The sequence below is a fragment of the Anomaloglossus baeobatrachus genome, unplaced genomic scaffold (assembly GCF_048569485.1).
Source record: "Anomaloglossus baeobatrachus isolate aAnoBae1 unplaced genomic scaffold, aAnoBae1.hap1 Scaffold_255, whole genome shotgun sequence".
Taxonomy (NCBI): domain Eukaryota; kingdom Metazoa; phylum Chordata; class Amphibia; order Anura; family Aromobatidae; genus Anomaloglossus; species Anomaloglossus baeobatrachus.
In genome coordinates, this window is record NW_027442118.1 from 355,087 (window position 1) to 377,945 (window position 22,859).

The 22,859-nt window shown below is 48.7% G+C and overlaps 8 non-coding genes and 5 pseudogenes across 8 annotated transcripts; all 13 read right to left on the reverse strand.

The window, feature by feature from the left end:
* Positions 1–4,407: 4,407 nt before the first annotated feature.
* Positions 4,408–4,497, reverse strand: LOC142263175 (U2 spliceosomal RNA; annotated as a pseudogene).
* A 1,387-nt stretch (positions 4,498–5,884) lies between these two features.
* On the reverse strand, positions 5,885–6,075 carry LOC142263100 (U2 spliceosomal RNA). Its single transcript, XR_012730310.1, has one exon. It is a non-coding gene; the product is annotated as a U2 spliceosomal RNA (small nuclear RNA).
* A 1,387-nt stretch (positions 6,076–7,462) lies between these two features.
* On the reverse strand, positions 7,463–7,653 carry LOC142263101 (U2 spliceosomal RNA). The gene has a single exon (XR_012730311.1). It is a non-coding gene; the product is annotated as a U2 spliceosomal RNA (small nuclear RNA).
* Positions 7,654–9,040: 1,387 nt separating this feature from the next.
* On the reverse strand, positions 9,041–9,231 carry LOC142263102 (U2 spliceosomal RNA). The gene has a single exon (XR_012730312.1). It is a non-coding gene; the product is annotated as a U2 spliceosomal RNA (small nuclear RNA).
* Positions 9,232–10,618: 1,387 nt separating this feature from the next.
* LOC142263103 (U2 spliceosomal RNA) lies at positions 10,619–10,809 on the reverse strand. The gene has a single exon (XR_012730313.1). It is a non-coding gene; the product is annotated as a U2 spliceosomal RNA (small nuclear RNA).
* A 1,387-nt stretch (positions 10,810–12,196) lies between these two features.
* LOC142263105 (U2 spliceosomal RNA) lies at positions 12,197–12,387 on the reverse strand. The gene has a single exon (XR_012730315.1). It is a non-coding gene; the product is annotated as a U2 spliceosomal RNA (small nuclear RNA).
* Positions 12,388–13,774: 1,387 nt separating this feature from the next.
* Positions 13,775–13,959, reverse strand: LOC142263157 (U2 spliceosomal RNA). The gene has a single exon (XR_012730353.1). It is a non-coding gene; the product is annotated as a U2 spliceosomal RNA (small nuclear RNA).
* Positions 13,960–16,149: 2,190 nt separating this feature from the next.
* LOC142263106 (U2 spliceosomal RNA) lies at positions 16,150–16,340 on the reverse strand. The gene has a single exon (XR_012730316.1). It is a non-coding gene; the product is annotated as a U2 spliceosomal RNA (small nuclear RNA).
* A 1,387-nt stretch (positions 16,341–17,727) lies between these two features.
* On the reverse strand, positions 17,728–17,918 carry LOC142263108 (U2 spliceosomal RNA). Its single transcript, XR_012730317.1, has one exon. It is a non-coding gene; the product is annotated as a U2 spliceosomal RNA (small nuclear RNA).
* Positions 17,919–19,305: 1,387 nt separating this feature from the next.
* On the reverse strand, positions 19,306–19,511 carry LOC142263131 (U2 spliceosomal RNA; annotated as a pseudogene).
* A 246-nt stretch (positions 19,512–19,757) lies between these two features.
* Positions 19,758–19,860, reverse strand: LOC142263164 (U2 spliceosomal RNA; annotated as a pseudogene).
* Positions 19,861–21,247: 1,387 nt separating this feature from the next.
* LOC142263163 (U2 spliceosomal RNA) lies at positions 21,248–21,421 on the reverse strand (annotated as a pseudogene).
* A 28-nt stretch (positions 21,422–21,449) lies between these two features.
* On the reverse strand, positions 21,450–21,567 carry LOC142263172 (U2 spliceosomal RNA; annotated as a pseudogene).
* Between the last annotated feature and the right edge of the window lie 1,292 nt (positions 21,568–22,859).

Consider the following 22,859-nt stretch of genomic DNA (forward strand, 5'->3'; position numbering starts at 1 on the left):
GCGAACGCAGTCACATACGAAGGAGGATCGCAGGAGGGTGGGGATATCGGGTACGCCCTTCCCACCCTTGCGAGGATCCTTGTACATGATGCTCCGCTTTACTCTGTCCATCTTGGATCCCCAGACAAAACGAAACACCGTCCTGGTAATGGCCCTGCACACGGTGGCAAGGGGGGGCCAGGCCTGGGCCGTGTACTGCAGCACGGGCAGTACCTCGTTACGCAGGACCAGTGCTTTGCCCTCACAGGTGAGGCGTCTGAGGCTCCACAGACCGATCCGTTGGGTGATCTTGGTCAAGCGTTCCTCCCAGGACTTGAGGGCTGCTCCTTCCTTCCCGAACCAGACTCCAAGAACCTTGATGAAATCCGGCTGGATGCTGAAAGGGAAGGGGGCGGAAGAGGCCGGCTGCCAGTCCCCGAAGAGCATGGCTTCCGACTTCCCGCAGTTGACTTTGGCTCCCGAAGCCCGTCCGAAGGTCTCACAGGTCTGGACGAGGGTGTCGACTGAGCGCCGGTCCGCGCAGAAGACGGTCACGTCGTCCATGTAGAGCGAGCACTTGACCTCGAAGCGTTCTGGTCCTGGTGCGGTGATCCCTCTGATCTCTCCATTCCGCCGGATAGCCTCTGCAAAGAGTTCTATAACACAAACAAAAAGAAGAGGTGACAGAGGACAGCCTTGTCTGACCCCTGAGAGGACCGGGAAGGGGTCAGTCTTCCAGCCGTTTACCAACACCGAGCTGTGAATATCAAAATACATTAGTTGGACATACAAACAAAACATGTTACCCAAACCTAACCTGTGCAGAGCTTTGCCCAGGAACTCATGGGAAACACGGTCGAAGGCCTTTTCCTGATCCAACGAGATCAGGGCTGCGTGCACCCGGCGGGCTTTGATGTACTCGACCGTGACCCGCATGAGAGCCAGGCTGTCTGCGATGCGACGTCCGGGGATGCCGCAGGTCTGATCCGGGTGGATGATCCGTCCGATAACCGTCTTCAGTCTCGTTGCCATCGTCTTGGCCAGGATCTTGTAGTCGACATTCAGAAGGGTGATGGGACGCCAATTCTTCAGGTCGCACCTCTCTCCTTTACGCTTGTACAGGATCGTGACCATTCCTTCCCTCAGAGATGGAGGCATTCTGCCCTCCACCACCATCTCCTCATACAGCCCTAACAGGTCCGGACAGATTAGGTCTCCCAGCGCTACATAGAGCTCTGCTGGGAGGCCGTCACTGCCCAGTGTCCTGCCAGAACTAAAGGATTTGGCGGCCGAGAGCAGCTCGTCCACCGTCAGAGGAACGTCCATGGCCGCCGCGTCTGCAGGGTCAAGATGGTTAGTGATACCTGACAGGAACTTATCGGCGGCCTCGGGGTCAGTAGTCTTGCGGGCGTAGAGTTCGCTGTAGAAGTCGCTGACGACCTTCATCACATTCTCTTTCCCGCGTCGTATGCTTCCACTCTCGTCTCGTAGTTCATTCATGGGCGTGTGACCGGCGTGGAGTTTCCTGAAAAAGAACGAGTTACATTTCTCACCCTTCTCCAGGTTCTCCACTTTGGAACGGAAGACAATTCGCTCGGACTCCTCCTCGAAGTGCCTTTTCAGGCTCCTCTTAGTCTCCTCCAGCTCCTCTCTCACGTCCCAGCCGCATCGAAGAAGGTCCTGCAGGGAACGCAGCTCACGCTGGAGTCTCCTGAAGTCCCTCCTCTTCAGACACGCCTGTTGTTGACTCTTTGCCTGAAAGAAGAAACGGAACTCGAGTTTAACGTATTCCCACCAGTCAGAAACAGACTGGAAGCCCGCCTTGTATGCCCGCCACGTGGAGTAGGCAGCTCTAAGCTCCTCCAGAATCTCACCCTTTTCCAGCAGAGAGCAGTTCAGCTTCCAGGAGCCCGGGCCAATGGGGAAGCCATGGCCCAGCACACCTTGAAAGTGAATGGCTCTGTGGTCAGAGAAGAAGCAGGGGACCATCGAGTGCCCACTCCGCCCAACCGCCCGAGAGGTAAACACAAAGTCAATCCTGGAACGCAGCGAGCCATCGGATCGGCACCATGAATAGTTCACGGATCCGTGTCCGATGGAGCCAACAACGTCCACAAGAGAGGCTTCGGTCACCATCTCAATGAGCAGTTTGGATGTGACGTCCAACTTGGCAGCCGTTCCAGAACTGCGTCCATCCTCCTCAATCGGGCAGTTGAAATCCCCGGCCATCACTACCGTCCTGGTGGTAGCGAGCTGAGGGCGCAGGGCTTGGAGGAGCTCCAGTCGATCGCTCTTCACAGGAGAAGCATACACATTGATGAACCTGACAGGTTCTCCCGCCCAGGTGCCATCCACGAGCAGTAACCTGCCGCAGACGATTTCCTGAACAGAGTCCAATGTGAAGGCGCTTCCCCTGATCAGCACGGCGACCCCCGCGGACCTACAGTCGCCCCCGCCAGACCAGTAGGATGGGCCATCGGTCCACTCCCTGGCCAGATGGTTGAAGGACCTAGAGGAGGGAAGGGAGCATTCCTGCAGGAAAAATACATCACTAGACTGAGTGTTAAGGAACGCAAAAATTGTCTGACGTCGGAACTTGTCTCTGATGCTCCTAACATTAATGGAAAAGATGTTAATGTTAGCAGTCATTGGAGGAAAGAGAAAGTTAGAGCAGGCGGTGTGCCTTAGTTACCACTCCGGTCGGGCGGTTCTTCCTCTTTGGCACCTGCTGGTAAGGGTATCTCCAGCAGACCCTCTTCTTCTAGCTGATCGAGCAGGGATGGTGCCTCAGTGGCTTCCGACTCCTCCATTTCTTCTTCGGCCACAAGGGACTCCACCATCTGCTCCAACACGTCCGGTTCTGGGAGGAGGCCATCCTCCTCTTCCTGGGGTGGATTGGGGTCCACAATGAACAGCTTGGAAGGTTCTGCGACAGGACTATCTTCCACCTTCCTTTTCCTTTGGCCTGTACCTGAGGAGACAAGAGCTGGAAAATCCTCCTCGGTGAAAAGTGCAAGAGTGCTGAGGCCCTCTGCTCTCATGGTCTGGGGAGGGAGAGTGGGCTTTGGGGGGGGGGTGAGGAGACCAACTGAGGAGTAGGGAAATGAGGTGGAGGTAGTGGAATCCTCAGTAGGGTTGGCCGGGGGGGGAGGGGTTTGGACAGGGGTGACAGGGGGGGGGACCAGGGAGGGGGCAACAGTTTTCTTACCCTTCTTTTCCCTGGACTCCGTGGCTGCTGGGGCATCGGCTGGAGCCACGGTCGCTGGGTTCTTGGCCGCCTTGTCCTTGGCCTCTGTGGCCTTGGTCGTAGCTGCCTTGGTCGACGAAGCTGTGACTACCTGATACTGGGTCGCCGCGGCAACCCTTGCCCAGGATTTCTCCCGCTGTGGGCAGTCCTTGTAAAGGTGGTCCGCCTGTCCACATAGGTTGCAAGTCTTCTTCTTTGGGCAGTCCTTGGAGCTGTGTCCTGTCACCCGGCAAACCCTGCAGGCGTCCTCCTTGCAGGTCTTCATCGAATGCCCTTTCCCGCCACATTTCCTGCAGTTGTGTGGCATGTCCGGGTAGTAGATGAGACCAAAGGAGTTTCCCAGAGAGAATGTCGGGGGCAGGTGCTGGAGACCATCCTCGGATGCTGGTTCCCTGTAGAGTCGAACGGTTACTGACCACTTACCCGTCCAGAATCCGTTGCCGTTAAGGATGTGGGATGGCTCCCTCACCACTGTGCAGAGACGTCCCAGGAACGTGGAGATGTCTCTTCCTGGGGTGTGCGGGTTCCGCATGGAGACCGTGATCCTCTTCTCATCCCTCTGTATAGGACAGGATCCTAAAAAAGAATGAAAAGGGGAGTCCGGCATCGCTGCGTTCATCGCCTCCCAGTATCTCCTGCAGGCATTCACCGTGGCAAAGGTTACCAGAAAAATGCCAGTCATGAAGGTCTGGACACTCAGGGTTTCCGCCCTGGAGAAGCCCTGATCCAGAATCATCTTCTTGCAGAACACGTCGCTGGACATGTCCGGCAACCTACCATCCACCGCCTTCAGCTTCAGGGCGACCGTCTGCCGCATCCAAGGCTCCAGGGTTGGAGCCTTTTCAGGCGGCGTCCGGGCTCCCTCCGGCTGGCTGGCGTCGGAGGTAGGGGCCTCTTGGGCCGAAGAAGCCTCTGGATGAGCCTTCCTGGAGGTCCCTGGGTCCTGAGCCTTCTTGGCTGCCTTCTCTGGCTTGCTTGCCATGGCTGGTTCCTGCTTGAGTTCCCGGAGCTGGATCTTGGATTCTTCTCCGGGTGTCTTCTCCCGCTGTGTTCCTCCTCGAAGTTCCTCTGGTCTCCCCAAGTCTTCTCCGAGCCTTCGTCTTCTTGCTTCTTTCTGCCAAGCTCTTCTTCCGTCCGATCTCCCTCTTCCGGTCTCGGCTGGGCTTCGGAGCTCGTCTCCCTGATCGTATCTCGTCAAGTGTAGCTAGCTCAGTTTGTTCTGATAAGAACAGATACTACACTTGATCTTAGCCAAAAGGCCGAGAAGCGATAACCAGAATTGGTTTGGGCCTCGAGTGGCACCCTGGCCTATGCCGGACACATCTTAGGGAGAGAGAGCGAGAGGGAGACAAACCCACGCCTACACAAGACATTTTGTCACCCAAGCCAACCCTTGAAAAGGCTGCTTTGCAGAGCCAAAACAAGAAGAATGGTGCGTTTTGCAGCCGCCGCCCACTGCAATGAATCTGAATAACTCCTCCTTTAGGGCGCAAGCAACTCCCCTCCCCCTTGCAGTCTTTCCAATTCACGATACAAAAAGACGGACAGGACAGGTTGCCTGACTTTCCGTCACTGCCACCCTTTGCCATCCTTACCCGTAGAAAGCCCTTTCATCATCCCCAAACCCTAATCTTTTCCCTTTCCTTCCCAGCCCCCAAACCCTGCCCTCTGTACCTTTCTCACCACCCGCTTCCCTTCTCCTGTCATCCCCCTACCACCCGGGAAAAAAAGAGATTGCCCCCTCCTTCCACTAGCCCACCCTCCCACCCAAAGAACAACTTCTTCTGCGCAGCTTGTTTTCTAGGCAGCAGCGCTATTGTGATGTCATCGGGGGGCATTGTGACAAGCCGCCAGTGTTCCGTCTCTTCATGTTGTGCACAGTTCAAACGGAAAATACATCAACAGGCAGACTACAGAAAAGCTTACTATCAAAGGTTAGAGGGGGGCTTTCTCAGAGGGCTTTTTACAGTTTTTCTATTCCCAATTAGCCGTTTAAGTGTACTTATTGAAAGTAGTAATTCTTTCATAGGCCGCCCTTTCTTAGTATTTGACGTTCCTTATATTGCGGTATGAGGCTTCGCAGTAGGTTGCAAACATTCATCACCCATGACTGTCCCCAATTGAGCTCAGAAGCTCAATGTCTATCATGACCTCTCTTTTAGAATGTCCAAGAGCAAGCAAACTATTCCTCCAGGAGAGGGCGCCAACAGACTACTAAAGAGATCATCATTACTCAAAGAAAACCCCAAAAACCAATGCATGATAGGAATAAACAGGTAACTTTCTTTGGAGTGGAAGCGGAGAGATCGCACCAGATGCCAATTCTAGATGTTATCACACCTGTGGTCACTGCAGCAGCAGGTGAATCCACTTTGTCCAAAAGGGATCTATTCCATTCAATTGCAAATGATCTAGATAAGACAGAGAACTGCAGCACGGGGACATAGCCGAGTTGGTCAGGTTGAGTGGTGATGAGTTTGCTATTTGGATGAATAAAGAAAGTCAAAAGTGTGAAAGATAAAAAACAAAAGGAGGAAGTGTGAAAAGTGAATGGGCCAAATTGAGGTGCATATGAAGACGTATGCTTTCTTCCAATTCATTAAATCGGGCTAATATGAATCAGGTGAATTGAGTTCTGCTTTTGGAAACTGGGTTAAGAAGGGGTGCACCGTTCCTGGAGGTACTGCAATACCAGGTCAATGCGTGGAGTGGACAGAGCAAGCTCTTTTTCCATCTCCCTGTTCTAAAAATCCATTTAATATATGGTCCCCAGATAGGGGACGTATCAGATATTAAACTGATAAGAACAGATACTACACTTGATCTTAGCCAAAAGGCCGAGAAGCGATAACCAGAATTGGTTTGGGCCTCGAGTGGCACCCTGGCCTATGCCGGACACATCTTAGGGAGAGAGAGCGAGAGGGAGACAAACCCACGCCTACACAAGACATTTTGTCACCCAAGCCAACCCTTGAAAAGGCTGCTTTGCAGAGCCAAAACAAGAAGAATGGTGCGTTTTGCAGCCGCCGCCCACTGCAATGAATCTGAATAACTCCTCCTTTAGGGCGCAAGCAACTCCCCTCCCCCTTGCAGTCTTTCCAATTCACGATACAAAAAGACGGACAGGACAGGTTGCCTGACTTTCCGTCACTGCCACCCTTTGCCATCCTTACCCGTAGAAAGCCCTTTCATCATCCCCAAACCCTAATCTTTTCCCTTTCCTTCCCAGCCCCCAAACCCTGCCCTCTGTACCTTTCTCACCACCCGCTTCCCTTCTCCTGTCATCCCCCTACCACCCGGGAAAAAAAGAGATTGCCCCCTCCTTCCACTAGCCCACCCTCCCACCCAAAGAACAACTTCTTCTGCGCAGCTTGTTTTCTAGGCAGCAGCGCTATTGTGATGTCATCGGGGGGCATTGTGACAAGCCGCCAGTGTTCCGTCTCTTCATGTTGTGCACAGTTCAAACGGAAAATACATCAACAGGCAGACTACAGAAAAGCTTACTATCAAAGGTTAGAGGGGGGCTTTCTCAGAGGGCTTTTTACAGTTTTTCTATTCCCAATTAGCCGTTTAAGTGTACTTATTGAAAGTAGTAATTCTTTCATAGGCCGCCCTTTCTTAGTATTTGACGTTCCTTATATTGCGGTATGAGGCTTCGCAGTAGGTTGCAAACATTCATCACCCATGACTGTCCCCAATTGAGCTCAGAAGCTCAATGTCTATCATGACCTCTCTTTTAGAATGTCCAAGAGCAAGCAAACTATTCCTCCAGGAGAGGGCGCCAACAGACTACTAAAGAGATCATCATTACTCAAAGAAAACCCCAAAAACCAATGCATGATAGGAATAAACAGGTAACTTTCTTTGGAGTGGAAGCGGAGAGATCGCACCAGATGCCAATTCTAGATGTTATCACACCTGTGGTCACTGCAGCAGCAGGTGAATCCACTTTGTCCAAAAGGGATCTATTCCATTCAATTGCAAATGATCTAGATAAGACAGAGAACTGCAGCACGGGGACATAGCCGAGTTGGTCAGGTTGAGTGGTGATGAGTTTGCTATTTGGATGAATAAAGAAAGTCAAAAGTGTGAAAGATAAAAAACAAAAGGAGGAAGTGTGAAAAGTGAATGGGCCAAATTGAGGTGCATATGAAGACGTATGCTTTCTTCCAATTCATTAAATCGGGCTAATATGAATCAGGTGAATTGAGTTCTGCTTTTGGAAACTGGGTTAAGAAGGGGTGCACCGTTCCTGGAGGTACTGCAATACCAGGTCAATGCGTGGAGTGGACAGAGCAAGCTCTTTTTCCATCTCCCTGTTCTAAAAATCCATTTAATATATGGTCCCCAGATAGGGGACGTATCAGATATTAAACTGATAAGAACAGATACTACACTTGATCTTAGCCAAAAGGCCGAGAAGCGATAACCAGAATTGGTTTGGGCCTCGAGTGGCACCCTGGCCTATGCCGGACACATCTTAGGGAGAGAGAGCGAGAGGGAGACAAACCCACGCCTACACAAGACATTTTGTCACCCAAGCCAACCCTTGAAAAGGCTGCTTTGCAGAGCCAAAACAAGAAGAATGGTGCGTTTTGCAGCCGCCGCCCACTGCAATGAATCTGAATAACTCCTCCTTTAGGGCGCAAGCAACTCCCCTCCCCCTTGCAGTCTTTCCAATTCACGATACAAAAAGACGGACAGGACAGGTTGCCTGACTTTCCGTCACTGCCACCCTTTGCCATCCTTACCCGTAGAAAGCCCTTTCATCATCCCCAAACCCTAATCTTTTCCCTTTCCTTCCCAGCCCCCAAACCCTGCCCTCTGTACCTTTCTCACCACCCGCTTCCCTTCTCCTGTCATCCCCCTACCACCCGGGAAAAAAAGAGATTGCCCCCTCCTTCCACTAGCCCACCCTCCCACCCAAAGAACAACTTCTTCTGCGCAGCTTGTTTTCTAGGCAGCAGCGCTATTGTGATGTCATCGGGGGGCATTGTGACAAGCCGCCAGTGTTCCGTCTCTTCATGTTGTGCACAGTTCAAACGGAAAATACATCAACAGGCAGACTACAGAAAAGCTTACTATCAAAGGTTAGAGGGGGGCTTTCTCAGAGGGCTTTTTACAGTTTTTCTATTCCCAATTAGCCGTTTAAGTGTACTTATTGAAAGTAGTAATTCTTTCATAGGCCGCCCTTTCTTAGTATTTGACGTTCCTTATATTGCGGTATGAGGCTTCGCAGTAGGTTGCAAACATTCATCACCCATGACTGTCCCCAATTGAGCTCAGAAGCTCAATGTCTATCATGACCTCTCTTTTAGAATGTCCAAGAGCAAGCAAACTATTCCTCCAGGAGAGGGCGCCAACAGACTACTAAAGAGATCATCATTACTCAAAGAAAACCCCAAAAACCAATGCATGATAGGAATAAACAGGTAACTTTCTTTGGAGTGGAAGCGGAGAGATCGCACCAGATGCCAATTCTAGATGTTATCACACCTGTGGTCACTGCAGCAGCAGGTGAATCCACTTTGTCCAAAAGGGATCTATTCCATTCAATTGCAAATGATCTAGATAAGACAGAGAACTGCAGCACGGGGACATAGCCGAGTTGGTCAGGTTGAGTGGTGATGAGTTTGCTATTTGGATGAATAAAGAAAGTCAAAAGTGTGAAAGATAAAAAACAAAAGGAGGAAGTGTGAAAAGTGAATGGGCCAAATTGAGGTGCATATGAAGACGTATGCTTTCTTCCAATTCATTAAATCGGGCTAATATGAATCAGGTGAATTGAGTTCTGCTTTTGGAAACTGGGTTAAGAAGGGGTGCACCGTTCCTGGAGGTACTGCAATACCAGGTCAATGCGTGGAGTGGACAGAGCAAGCTCTTTTTCCATCTCCCTGTTCTAAAAATCCATTTAATATATGGTCCCCAGATAGGGGACGTATCAGATATTAAACTGATAAGAACAGATACTACACTTGATCTTAGCCAAAAGGCCGAGAAGCGATAACCAGAATTGGTTTGGGCCTCGAGTGGCACCCTGGCCTATGCCGGACACATCTTAGGGAGAGAGAGCGAGAGGGAGACAAACCCACGCCTACACAAGACATTTTGTCACCCAAGCCAACCCTTGAAAAGGCTGCTTTGCAGAGCCAAAACAAGAAGAATGGTGCGTTTTGCAGCCGCCGCCCACTGCAATGAATCTGAATAACTCCTCCTTTAGGGCGCAAGCAACTCCCCTCCCCCTTGCAGTCTTTCCAATTCACGATACAAAAAGACGGACAGGACAGGTTGCCTGACTTTCCGTCACTGCCACCCTTTGCCATCCTTACCCGTAGAAAGCCCTTTCATCATCCCCAAACCCTAATCTTTTCCCTTTCCTTCCCAGCCCCCAAACCCTGCCCTCTGTACCTTTCTCACCACCCGCTTCCCTTCTCCTGTCATCCCCCTACCACCCGGGAAAAAAAGAGATTGCCCCCTCCTTCCACTAGCCCACCCTCCCACCCAAAGAACAACTTCTTCTGCGCAGCTTGTTTTCTAGGCAGCAGCGCTATTGTGATGTCATCGGGGGGCATTGTGACAAGCCGCCAGTGTTCCGTCTCTTCATGTTGTGCACAGTTCAAACGGAAAATACATCAACAGGCAGACTACAGAAAAGCTTACTATCAAAGGTTAGAGGGGGGCTTTCTCAGAGGGCTTTTTACAGTTTTTCTATTCCCAATTAGCCGTTTAAGTGTACTTATTGAAAGTAGTAATTCTTTCATAGGCCGCCCTTTCTTAGTATTTGACGTTCCTTATATTGCGGTATGAGGCTTCGCAGTAGGTTGCAAACATTCATCACCCATGACTGTCCCCAATTGAGCTCAGAAGCTCAATGTCTATCATGACCTCTCTTTTAGAATGTCCAAGAGCAAGGAAACTATTCCTCCAGGAGAGGGCGCCAACAGACTACTAAAGAGATCATCATTACTCAAAGAAAACCCCAAAAACCAATGCATGATAGGAATAAACAGGTAACTTTCTTTGGAGTGGAAGCGGAGAGATCGCACCAGATGCCAATTCTAGATGTTATCACACCTGTGGTCACTGCAGCAGCAGGTGAATCCACTTTGTCCAAAAGGGATCTATTCCATTCAATTGCAAATGATCTAGATAAGACAGAGAACTGCAGCACGGGGACATAGCCGAGTTGGTCAGGTTGAGTGGTGATGAGTTTGCTATTTGGATGAATAAAGAAAGTCAAAAGTGTGAAAGATAAAAAACAAAAGGAGGAAGTGTGAAAAGTGAATGGGCCAAATTGAGGTGCATATGAAGACGTATGCTTTCTTCCAATTCATTAAATCGGGCTAATATGAATCAGGTGAATTGAGTTCTGCTTTTGGAAACTGGGTTAAGAAGGGGTGCACCGTTCCTGGAGGTACTGCAATACCAGGTCAATGCGTGGAGTGGACAGAGCAAGCTCTTTTTCCATCTCCCTGTTCTAAAAATCCATTTAATATATGGTCCCCAGATAGGGGACGTATCAGATATTAAACTGATAAGAACAGATACTACACTTGATCTTAGCCAAAAGGCCGAGAAGCGATAACCAGAATTGGTTTGGGCCTCGAGTGGCACCCTGGCCTATGCCGGACACATCTTAGGGAGAGAGAGCGAGAGGGAGACAAACCCACGCCTACACAAGACATTTTGTCACCCAAGCCAACCCTTGAAAAGGCTGCTTTGCAGAGCCAAAACAAGAAGAATGGTGCGTTTTGCAGCCGCCGCCCACTGCAATGAATCTGAATAACTCCTCCTTTAGGGCGCAAGCAACTCCCCTCCCCCTTGCAGTCTTTCCAATTCACGATACAAAAAGACGGACAGGACAGGTTGCCTGACTTTCCGTCACTGCCACCCTTTGCCATCCTTACCCGTAGAAAGCCCTTTCATCATCCCCAAACCCTAATCTTTTCCCTTTCCTTCCCAGCCCCCAAACCCTGCCCTCTGTACCTTTCTCACCACCCGCTTCCCTTCTCCTGTCATCCCCCTACCACCCGGGAAAAAAAGAGATTGCCCCCTCCTTCCACTAGCCCACCCTCCCACCCAAAGAACAACTTCTTCTGCGCAGCTTGTTTTCTAGGCAGCAGCGCTATTGTGATGTCATCGGGGGGCATTGTGACAAGCCGCCAGTGTTCCGTCTCTTCATGTTGTGCACAGTTCAAACGGAAAATACATCAACAGGCAGACTACAGAAAAGCTTACTATCAAAGGTTAGAGGGGGGCTTTCTCAGAGGGCTTTTTACAGTTTTTCTATTCCCAATTAGCCGTTTAAGTGTACTTATTGAAAGTAGTAATTCTTTCATAGGCCGCCCTTTCTTAGTATTTGACGTTCCTTATATTGCGGTATGAGGCTTCGCAGTAGGTTGCAAACATTCATCACCCATGACTGTCCCCAATTGAGCTCAGAAGCTCAATGTCTATCATGACCTCTCTTTTAGAATGTCCAAGAGCAAGCAAACTATTCCTCCAGGAGAGGGCGCCAACAGACTACTAAAGAGATCATCATTACTCAAAGAAAACCCCAAAAACCAATGCATGATAGGAATAAACAGGTAACTTTCTTTGGAGTGGAAGCGGAGAGATCGCACCAGATGCCAATTCTAGATGTTATCACACCTGTGGTCACTGCAGCAGCAGGTGAATCCACTTTGTCCAAAAGGGATCTATTCCATTCAATTGCAAATGATCTAGATAAGACAGAGAACTGCAGCACGGGGACATAGCCGAGTTGGTCAGGTTGAGTGGTGATGAGTTTGCTATTTGGATGAATAAAGAAAGTCAAAAGTGTGAAAGATAAAAAACAAAAGGAGGAAGTGTGAAAAGTGAATGGGCCAAATTGAGGTGCATATGAAGACGTATGCTTTCTTCCAATTCATTAAATCGGGCTAATATGAATCAGGTGAATTGAGTTCTGCTTTTGGAAACTGGGTTAAGAAGGGGTGCACCGTTCCTGGAGGTACTGCAATACCAGGTCAATGCGTGGAGTGGACAGAGCAAGCTCTTTTTCCATCTCCCTGTTCTAAAAATCCATTTAATATATGGTCCCCAGATAGGGGACGTATCAGATATTAAACTGATAAGAACAGATACTACACTTGATCTTAGCCAAAAGGCCGAGAAGCGATAACCAGAATTGGTTTGGGCCTCGAGTGGCACCCTGGCCTATGCCGGACACATCTTAGGGAGAGAGAGCGAGAGGGAGACAAACCCACGCCTACACAAGACATTTTGTCACCCAAGCCAACCCTTGAAAAGGCTGCTTTGCAGAGCCAAAACAAGAAGAATGGTGCGTTTTGCAGCCGCCGCCCACTGCAATGAATCTGAATAACTCCTCCTTTAGGGCGCAAGCAACTCCCCTCCCCCTTGCAGTCTTTCCAATTCACGATACAAAAAGACGGACAGGACAGGTTGCCTGACTTTCCGTCACTGCCACCCTTTGCCATCCTTACCCGTAGAAAGCCCTTTCATCATCCCCAAACCCTAATCTTTTCCCTTTCCTTCCCAGCCCCCAAACCCTGCCCTCTGTACCTTTCTCACCACCCGCTTCCCTTCTCCTGTCATCCCCCTACCACCCGGGAAAAAAAGAGATTGCCCCCTCCTTCCACTAGCCCACCCTCCCACCCAAAGAACAACTTCTTCTGCGCAGCTTGTTTTCTAGGCAGCAGCGCTATTGTGATGTCATCGGGGGGCATTGTGACAAGCCGCCAGTGTTCCGTCTCTTCATGTTGTGCACAGTTCAAACGGAAAATACATCAACAGGCAGACTACAGAAAAGCTTACTATCAAAGGTTAGAGGGGGGCTTTCTCAGAGGGCTTTTTACAGTTTTTCTATTCCCAATTAGCCGTTTAAGTGTACTTATTGAAAGTAGTAATTCTTTCATAGGCCGCCCTTTCTTAGTATTTGACGTTCCTTATATTGCGGTATGAGGCTTCGCAGTAGGTTGCAAACATTCATCACCCATGACTGTCCCCAATTGAGCTCAGAAGCTCAATGTCTATCATGACCTCTCTTTTAGAATGTCCAAGAGCAAGCAAACTATTCCTCCAGGAGAGGGCGCCAACAGACTACTAAAGAGATCATCATTACTCAAAGAAAACCCCAAAAACCAATGCATGATAGGAATAAACAGGTAACTTTCTTTGGAGTGGAAGCGGAGAGATCGCACCAGATGCCAATTCTAGATGTTATCACACCTGTGGTCACTGCAGCAGCAGGTGAATCCACTTTGTCCAAAAGGGATCTATTCCATTCAATTGCAAATGATCTAGATAAGACAGAGAACTGCAGCACGGGGACATAGCCGAGTTGGTCAGGTTGAGTGGTGATGAGTTTGCTATTTGGATGAATAAAGAAAGTCAAAAGTGTGAAAGATAAAAAACAAAAGGAGGAAGTGTGAAAAGTGAATGGGCCAAATTGAGGTGCATATGAAGACGTATGCTTTCTTCCAATTCATTAAATCGGGCTAATATGAATCAGGTGAATTGAGTTCTGCTTTTGGAAACTGGGTTAAGAAGGGGTGCACCGTTCCTGGAGGTACTGCAATACCAGGTCAATGCGTGGAGTGGACAGAGCAAGCTCTTTTTCCATCTCCCTGTTCTAAAAATCCATTTAATATATGGTCCCCAGATAGGGGACGTATCAGATATTAAACTGATAAGAACAGATTTAATGAAGCTTTCCAAAGCACCACAAAAAATGCATGACCGAAGTCACACCAAAAACAGTGCAAAGGCTAGGATTCGTGTGGACCCCACCGTGAGGAGAGGGTCCCCAAAAATCAACCCCGTCCCTCCGAGCCAGAAGGCCACAGCAAGGGTCAGGGATCTTCGGTGCTCCCCCAAGCCGAAGCCTGGTTGAGCCTTGTCGTTGCTCCCAGCGTCCACCCAGGCATCTTACCCAAGTGGAGTAGAGAGCTACTAGTTGTTGGTTTCGCAGCCGAAACTGCCCGGACCGTCAACCGGTGTTGGTTTCTCAGCCCAAGGCTAACCGGACCTCCAACCGGGTGTTGGTTTCTCAGCCGAAGCTGACCCAGACCTCCAACCGGGTGTTGGTTTCTCAGCCGAAGCTGACCCAGACCTCCAACCGGGTGTTAGTTTCTCAGCCCAAAGCTGACCAGACCTCCGACCGGGATTGTAAAAATTTCCCTTCCTAGCCAGAAGGCCGGGATAGGGTAATATGCTCAAAAAGTATGAAAAGGCAAGGTACGGTGTGCTACAGAGCCCAAGGCTTGCCGGGGTCCCAAGCCAGCAAGCTCAGACTCACTCCAGGGTCGTCAGTCCTGGGGCACGTTGTACCATAGCCCCCCACCCTTACTCAGTCTAATAGCCTCGATCCTGGTAGGGCCATGTTTTCCTCTAGATGAATATACTATCCACCCAGAGTACTAGCAAGCGCAACCTTCCAGTGTGCATTGTATCATTGTACTAAGGTGGCCTGGAGCTTAAACCACCTCTTCGAACAACACTACACTTGATCTTAGCCAAAAGGCCGAGAAGCGATAACCAGAATTGGTTTGGGCCTCGAGTGGCACCCTGGCCTATGCCGGACACATCTTAGGGAGAGAGAGCGAGAGGGAGACAAACCCACGCCTACACAAGACATTTTGTCACCCAAGCCAACCCTTGAAAAGGCTGCTTTGCAGAGCCAAAACAAGAAGAATGGTGCGTTTTGCAGCCGCCGCCCACTGCAATGAATCTGAATAACTCCTCCTTTAGGGCGCAAGCAACTCCCCTCCCCCTTGCAGTCTTTCCAATTCACGATACAAAAAGACGGACAGGACAGGTTGCCTGACTTTCCGTCACTGCCACCCTTTGCCATCCTTACCCGTAGAAAGCCCTTTCATCATCCCCAAACCCTAATCTTTTCCCTTTCCTTCCCAGCCCCCAAACCCTGCCCTCTGTACCTTTCTCACCACCCGCTTCCCTTCTCCTGTCATCCCCCTACTACCCGGGAAAAAAAGAGATTGCCCCCTCCTTCCACTAGCCCACCCTCCCACCCAAAGAACAACTTCTTCTGCGCAGCTTGTTTTCTAGGCAGCAGCGCTATTGTGATGTCATCGGGGGGCATTGTGACAAGCCGCCAGTGTTCCGTCTCTTCATGTTGTGCACAGTTCAAACGGAAAATACATCAACAGGCAGACTACAGAAAAGCTTACTATCAAAGGTTAGAGGGGGGCTTTCTCAGAGGGCTTTTTACAGTTTTTCTATTCCCAATTAGCCGTTTAAGTGTACTTATTGAAAGTAGTAATTCTTTCATAGGCCGCCCTTTCTTAGTATTTGACGTTCCTTATATTGCGGTATGAGGCTTCGCAGTAGGTTGCAAACATTCATCACCCATGACTGTCCCCAATTGAGCTCAGAAGCTCAATGTCTATCATGACCTCTCTTTTAGAATGTCCAAGAGCAAGCAAACTATTCCTCCAGGAGAGGGCGCCAACAGACTACTAAAGAGATCATCATTACTCAAAGAAAACCCCAAAAACCAATGCATGATAGGAATAAACAGGTAACTTTCTTTGGAGTGGAAGCGGAGAGATCGCACCAGATGCCAATTCTAGATGTTATCACACCTGTGGTCACTGCAGCAGCAGGTGAATCCACTTTGTCCAAAAGGGATCTATTCCATTCAATTGCAAATGATCTAGATAAGACAGAGAACTGCAGCACGGGGACATAGCCGAGTTGGTCAGGTTGAGTGGTGATGAGTTTGCTATTTGGATGAATAAAGAAAGTCAAAAGTGTGAAAGATAAAAAACAAAAGGAGGAAGTGTGAAAAGTGAATGGGCCAAATTGAGGTGCATATGAAGACGTATGCTTTCTTCCAATTCATTAAATCGGGCTAATATGAATCAGGTGAATTGAGTTCTGCTTTTGGAAACTGGGTTAAGAAGGGGTGCACCGTTCCTGGAGGTACTGCAATACCAGGTCAATGCGTGGAGTGGACAGAGCAAGCTCTTTTTCCATCTCCCTGTTCTAAAAATCCATTTAATATATGGTCCCCAGATAGGGGACGTATCAGATATTAAACTGATAAGAACAGATACTACACTTGATCTTAGCCAAAAGGCCGAGAAGCGATAACCAGAATTGGTTTGGGCCTCGAGTGGCACCCTGGCCTATGCCGGACACATCTTAGGGAGAGAGAGCGAGAGGGAGACAAACCCACGCCTACACAAGACATTTTGTCACCCAAGCCAACCCTTGAAAAGGCTGCTTTGCAGAGCCAAAACAAGAAGAATGGTGCGTTTTGCAGCCGCCGCCCACTGCAATGAATCTGAATAACTCCTCCTTTAGGGCGCAAGCAACTCCCCTCCCCCTTGCAGTCTTTCCAATTCACGATACAAAAAGACGGACAGGACAGGTTGCCTGACTTTCCGTCACTGCCACCCTTTGCCATCCTTACCCGTAGAAAGCCCTTTCATCATCCCCAAACCCTAATCTTTTCCCTTTCCTTCCCAGCCCCCAAACCCTGCCCTCTGTACCTTTCTCACCACCCGCTTCCCTTCTCCTGTCATCCCCCTACCACCCGGGAAAAAAAGAGATTGCCCCCTCCTTCCACTAGCCCACCCTCCCACCCAAAGAACAACTTCTTCTGCGCAGCTTGTTTTCTAGGCAGCAGCGCTATTGTGATGTCATCGGGGGGCATTGTGACAAGCCGCCAGTGTTCCGTCTCTTCATGTTGTGCACAGTTCAAACGGAAAATACATCAACAGGCAGACTACAGAAAAGCTTACTATCAAAGGTTAGAGGGGGGCTTTCTCAGAGGGCTTTTTACAGTTTTTCTATTCCCAATTAGCCGTTTAAGTGTACTTATTGAAAGTAGTAATTCTTTCATAGGCCGCCCTTTCTTAGTATTTGACGTTCCTTATATTGCGGTATGAGGCTTCGCAGTAGGTTGCAAACATTCATCACCCATGACTGTCCCCAATTGAGCTCAGAAGCTCAATGTCTATCATGACCTCTCTTTTAGAATGTCCAAGAGCAAGCAAACTATTCCTCCAGGAGAGGGCGCCAACAGACTACTAAAGAGATCATCATTACTCAAAGAAAACCCCAAAAACCAATGCATGATAGGAATAAACAGGTAACTTTCTTTGGAGTGGAAGCGGAGAGATCGCACCAGATGCCAATTCTAGATGTTATCACACCTGTGGTCACTGCAGCAGCAGGTGAATCCACTTTGTCCAAAAGGGATCTATTCCATTCAATTGCAAATGATCTAGATAAGACAGAGAACTGCAGCACGGGGACATAGCCGAGTTGGTCAGGTTGAGTGGTGATGAGTTTGCTATTTGGATGAATAAAGAAAGTCAAAAGTGTGAAAGATAAAAAACAAAAGGAGGAAGTGTGAAAAGTGAATGGGCCAAATTGAGGTGCATATGAAGACGTATGCTTTCTTCCAATTCATTAAATCGGGCTAATATGAATCAGGTGAATTGAGTTCTGCTTTTGGAAACTGGGTTAAGAAGGGGTGCACCGTTCCTGGAGGTACTGCAATACCAGGTCAATGCGTGGAGTGGACAGAGCAAGCTCTTTTTCCATCTCCCTGTTCTAAAAATCCATTTAATATATGGTCCCCAGATAGGGGACGTATCAGATATTAAACTGATAAGAACAGATACTACACTTGATCTTAGCCAAAAGGCCGAGAAGCGATAACCAGAATTGGTTTGGGCCTCGAGTGGCACCCTGGCCTATGCCGGACACATCTTAGGGAGAGAGAGCGAGAGGGAGACAAACCCACGCCTACACAAGACATTTTGTCACCCAAGCCAACCCTTGAAAAGGCTGCTTTGCAGAGCCAAAACAAGAAGAATGGTGCGTTTTGCAGCCGCCGCCCACTGCAATGAATCTGAATAACTCCTCCTTTAGGGCGCAAGCAACTCCCCTCCCCCTTGCAGTCTTTCCAATTCACGATACAAAAAGACGGACAGGACAGGTTGCCTGACTTTCCGTCACTGCCACCCTTTGCCATCCTTACCCGTAGAAAGCCCTTTCATCATCCCCAAACCCTAATCTTTTCCCTTTCCTTCCCAGCCCCCAAACCCTGCCCTCTGTACCTTTCTCACCACCCGCTTCCCTTCTCCTGTCATCCCCCTACCACCCGGGAAAAAAAGAGATTGCCCCCTCCTTCCACTAGCCCACCCTCCCACCCAAAGAACAACTTCTTCTGCGCAGCTTGTTTTCTAGGCAGCAGCGCTATTGTGATGTCATCGGGGGGCATTGTGACAAGCCGCCAGTGTTCCGTCTCTTCATGTTGTGCACAGTTCAAACGGAAAATACATCAACAGGCAGACTACAGAAAAGCTTACTATCAAAGGTTAGAGGGGGGCTTTCTCAGAGGGCTTTTTACAGTTTTTCTATTCCCAATTAGCCGTTTAAGTGTACTTATTGAAAGTAGTAATTCTTTCATAGGCCGCCCTTTCTTAGTATTTGACGTTCCTTATATTGCGGTATGAGGCTTCGCAGTAGGTTGCAAACATTCATCACCCATGACTGTCCCCAATTGAGCTCAGAAGCTCAATGTCTATCATGACCTCTCTTTTAGAATGTCCAAGAGCAAGCAAACTATTCCTCCAGGAGAGGGCGCCAACAGACTACTAAAGAGATCATCATTACTCAAAGAAAACCCCAAAAACCAATGCATGATAGGAATAAACAGGTAACTTTCTTTGGAGTGGAAGCGGAGAGATCGCACCAGATGCCAATTCTAGATGTTATCACACCTGTGGTCACTGCAGCAGCAGGTGAATCCACTTTGTCCAAAAGGGATCTATTCCATTCAATTGCAAATGATCTAGATAAGACAGAGAACTGCAGCACGGGGACATAGCCGAGTTGGTCAGGTTGAGTGGTGATGAGTTTGCTATTTGGATGAATAAAGAAAGTCAAAAGTGTGAAAGATAAAAAACAAAAGGAGGAAGTGTGAAAAGTGAATGGGCCAAATTGAGGTGCATATGAAGACGTATGCTTTCTTCCAATTCATTAAATCGGGCTAATATGAATCAGGTGAATTGAGTTCTGCTTTTGGAAACTGGGTTAAGAAGGGGTGCACCGTTCCTGGAGGTACTGCAATACCAGGTCAATGCGTGGAGTGGACAGAGCAAGCTCTTTTTCCATCTCCCTGTTCTAAAAATCCATTTAATATATGGTCCCCAGATAGGGGACGTATCAGATATTAAACTGATAAGAACAGATTTTTTTGATTTAACAGCATCTTTATTATCATGCACTACTCACAAAAAGGTAACAAACCGTGTACAGTGCCGCAGCCCCGTACACACAGAACTATACAATCCTTCTTACATAGCCATAGAGTACGACGCACTAAACTATACATCACACTCCTATGCTTATCCATAACACTCAAGCTGAAAGAAAAAGTTAGACAATAAATAACGACGAACCGGCGATTGGGGGATGGGGGTAGGGGAAAAGGGGGATAGGGTGGGGAAATCACAGGCCCGAAGCTTTATTGAAAGACGCACATAACGGGAAAAGGAGGGAGGGGGCATGGAAGAGGTCTAAACCTCCTCCTCGGCGCTGTCTGATAAGAACAGATACTACACTTGATCTTAGCCAAAAGGCCGAGAAGCGATAACCAGAATTGGTTTGGGCCTCGAGTGGCACCCTGGCCTATGCCGGACACATCTTAGGGAGAGAGAGCGAGAGGGAGACAAACCCACGCCTACACAAGACATTTTGTCACCCAAGCCAACCCTTGAAAAGGCTGCTTTGCAGAGCCAAAACAAGAAGAATGGTGCGTTTTGCAGCCGCCGCCCACTGCAATGAATCTGAATAACTCCTCCTTTAGGGCGCAAGCAACTCCCCTCCCCCTTGCAGTCTTTCCAATTCACGATACAAAAAGACGGACAGGACAGGTTGCCTGACTTTCCGTCACTGCCACCCTTTGCCATCCTTACCCGTAGAAAGCCCTTTCATCATCCCCAAACCCTAATCTTTTCCCTTTCCTTCCCAGCCCCCAAACCCTGCCCTCTGTACCTTTCTCACCACCCGCTTCCCTTCTCCTGTCATCCCCCTACCACCCGGGAAAAAAAGAGATTGCCCCCTCCTTCCACTAGCCCACCCTCCCACCCAAAGAACAACTTCTTCTGCGCAGCTTGTTTTCTAGGCAGCAGCGCTATTGTGATGTCATCGGGGGGCATTGTGACAAGCCGCCAGTGTTCCGTCTCTTCATGTTGTGCACAGTTCAAACGGAAAATACATCAACAGGCAGACTACAGAAAAGCTTACTATCAAAGGTTAGAGGGGGGCTTTCTCAGAGGGCTTTTTACAGTTTTTCTATTCCCAATTAGCCGTTTAAGTGTACTTATTGAAAGTAGTAATTCTTTCATAGGCCGCCCTTTCTTAGTATTTGACGTTCCTTATATTGCGGTATGAGGCTTCGCAGTAGGTTGCAAACATTCATCACCCATGACTGTCCCCAATTGAGCTCAGAAGCTCAATGTCTATCATGACCTCTCTTTTAGAATGTCCAAGAGCAAGCAAACTATTCCTCCAGGAGAGGGCGCCAACAGACTACTAAAGAGATCATCATTACTCAAAGAAAACCCCAAAAACCAATGCATGATAGGAATAAACAGGTAACTTTCTTTGGAGTGGAAGCGGAGAGATCGCACCAGATGCCAATTCTAGATGTTATCACACCTGTGGTCACTGCAGCAGCAGGTGAATCCACTTTGTCCAAAAGGGATCTATTCCATTCAATTGCAAATGATCTAGATAAGACAGAGAACTGCAGCACGGGGACATAGCCGAGTTGGTCAGGTTGAGTGGTGATGAGTTTGCTATTTGGATGAATAAAGAAAGTCAAAAGTGTGAAAGATAAAAAACAAAAGGAGGAAGTGTGAAAAGTGAATGGGCCAAATTGAGGTGCATATGAAGACGTATGCTTTCTTCCAATTCATTAAATCGGGCTAATATGAATCAGGTGAATTGAGTTCTGCTTTTGGAAACTGGGTTAAGAAGGGGTGCACCGTTCCTGGAGGTACTGCAATACCAGGTCAATGCGTGGAGTGGACAGAGCAAGCTCTTTTTCCATCTCCCTGTTCTAAAAATCCATTTAATATATGGTCCCCAGATAGGGGACGTATCAGATATTAAACTGATAAGAACAGATTTTTGTATTTCCCATGTCATCATCCATGGCCTGCTGCAGCTGCTGTGCAGGGGCTAATCAATCATATGCTAATCATTCATCTTGTGTGTAAGCTCTGCCACTGAGCATATGTGCTGCCGAAGAACAGATACTACACTTGATCTTAGCCAAAAGGCCGAGAAGCGATAACCAGAATTGGTTTGGGCCTCGAGTGGCACCCTGGCCTATGCCGGACACATCTTAGGGAGAGAGAGCGAGAGGGAGACAAACCCACGCCTACACAAGACATTTTGTCACCCAAGCCAACCCTTGAAAAGGCTGCTTTGCAGAGCCAAAACAAGAAGAATGGTGCGTTTTGCAGCCGCCGCCCACTGCAATGAATCTGAATAACTCCTCCTTTAGGGCGCAAGCAACTCCCCTCCCCCTTGCAGTCTTTCCAATTCACGATACAAAAAGACGGACAGGACAGGTTGCCTGACTTTCTGTCACTGCCACCCTTTGCCATCCTTACCCGTAGAAAGCCCTTTCATCATCCCCAAACCCTAATCTTTTCCCTTTCCTTCCCAGCCCCCAAACCCTGCCCTCTGTACCTTTCTCACCACCCGCTTCCCTTCTCCTGTCATCCCCCTACCACCCGGGAAAAAAAGAGATTGCCCCCTCCTTCCACTAGCCCACCCTCCCACCCAAAGAACAACTTCTTCTGCGCAGCTTGTTTTCTAGGCAGCAGCGCTATTGTGATGTCATCGGGGGGCATTGTGACAAGCCGCCAGTGTTCCGTCTCTTCATGTTGTGCACAGTTCAAACGGAAAATACATCAACAGGCAGACTACAGAAAAGCTTACTATCAAAGGTTAGAGGGGGGCTTTCTCAGAGGGCTTTTTACAGTTTTTCTATTCCCAATTAGCCGTTTAAGTGTACTTATTGAAAGTAGTAATTCTTTCATAGGCCGCCCTTTCTTAGTATTTGACGTTCCTTATATTGCGGTATGAGGCTTCGCAGTAGGTTGCAAACATTCATCACCCATGACTGTCCCCAATTGAGCTCAGAAGCTCAATGTCTATCATGACCTCTCTTTTAGAATGTCCAAGAGCAAGCAAACTATTCCTCCAGGAGAGGGCGCCAACAGACTACTAAAGAGATCATCATTACTCAAAGAAAACCCCAAAAACCAATGCATGATAGGAATAAACAGGTAACTTTCTTTGGAGTGGAAGCGGAGAGATCGCACCAGATGCCAATTCTAGATGTTATCACACCTGTGGTCACTGCAGCAGCAGGTGAATCCACTTTGTCCAAAAGGGATCTATTCCATTCAATTGCAAATGATCTAGATAAGACAGAGAACTGCAGCACGGGGACATAGCCGAGTTGGTCAGGTTGAGTGGTGATGAGTTTGCTATTTGGATGAATAAAGAAAGTCAAAAGTGTGAAAGATAAAAAACAAAAGGAGGAAGTGTGAAAAGTGAATGGGCCAAATTG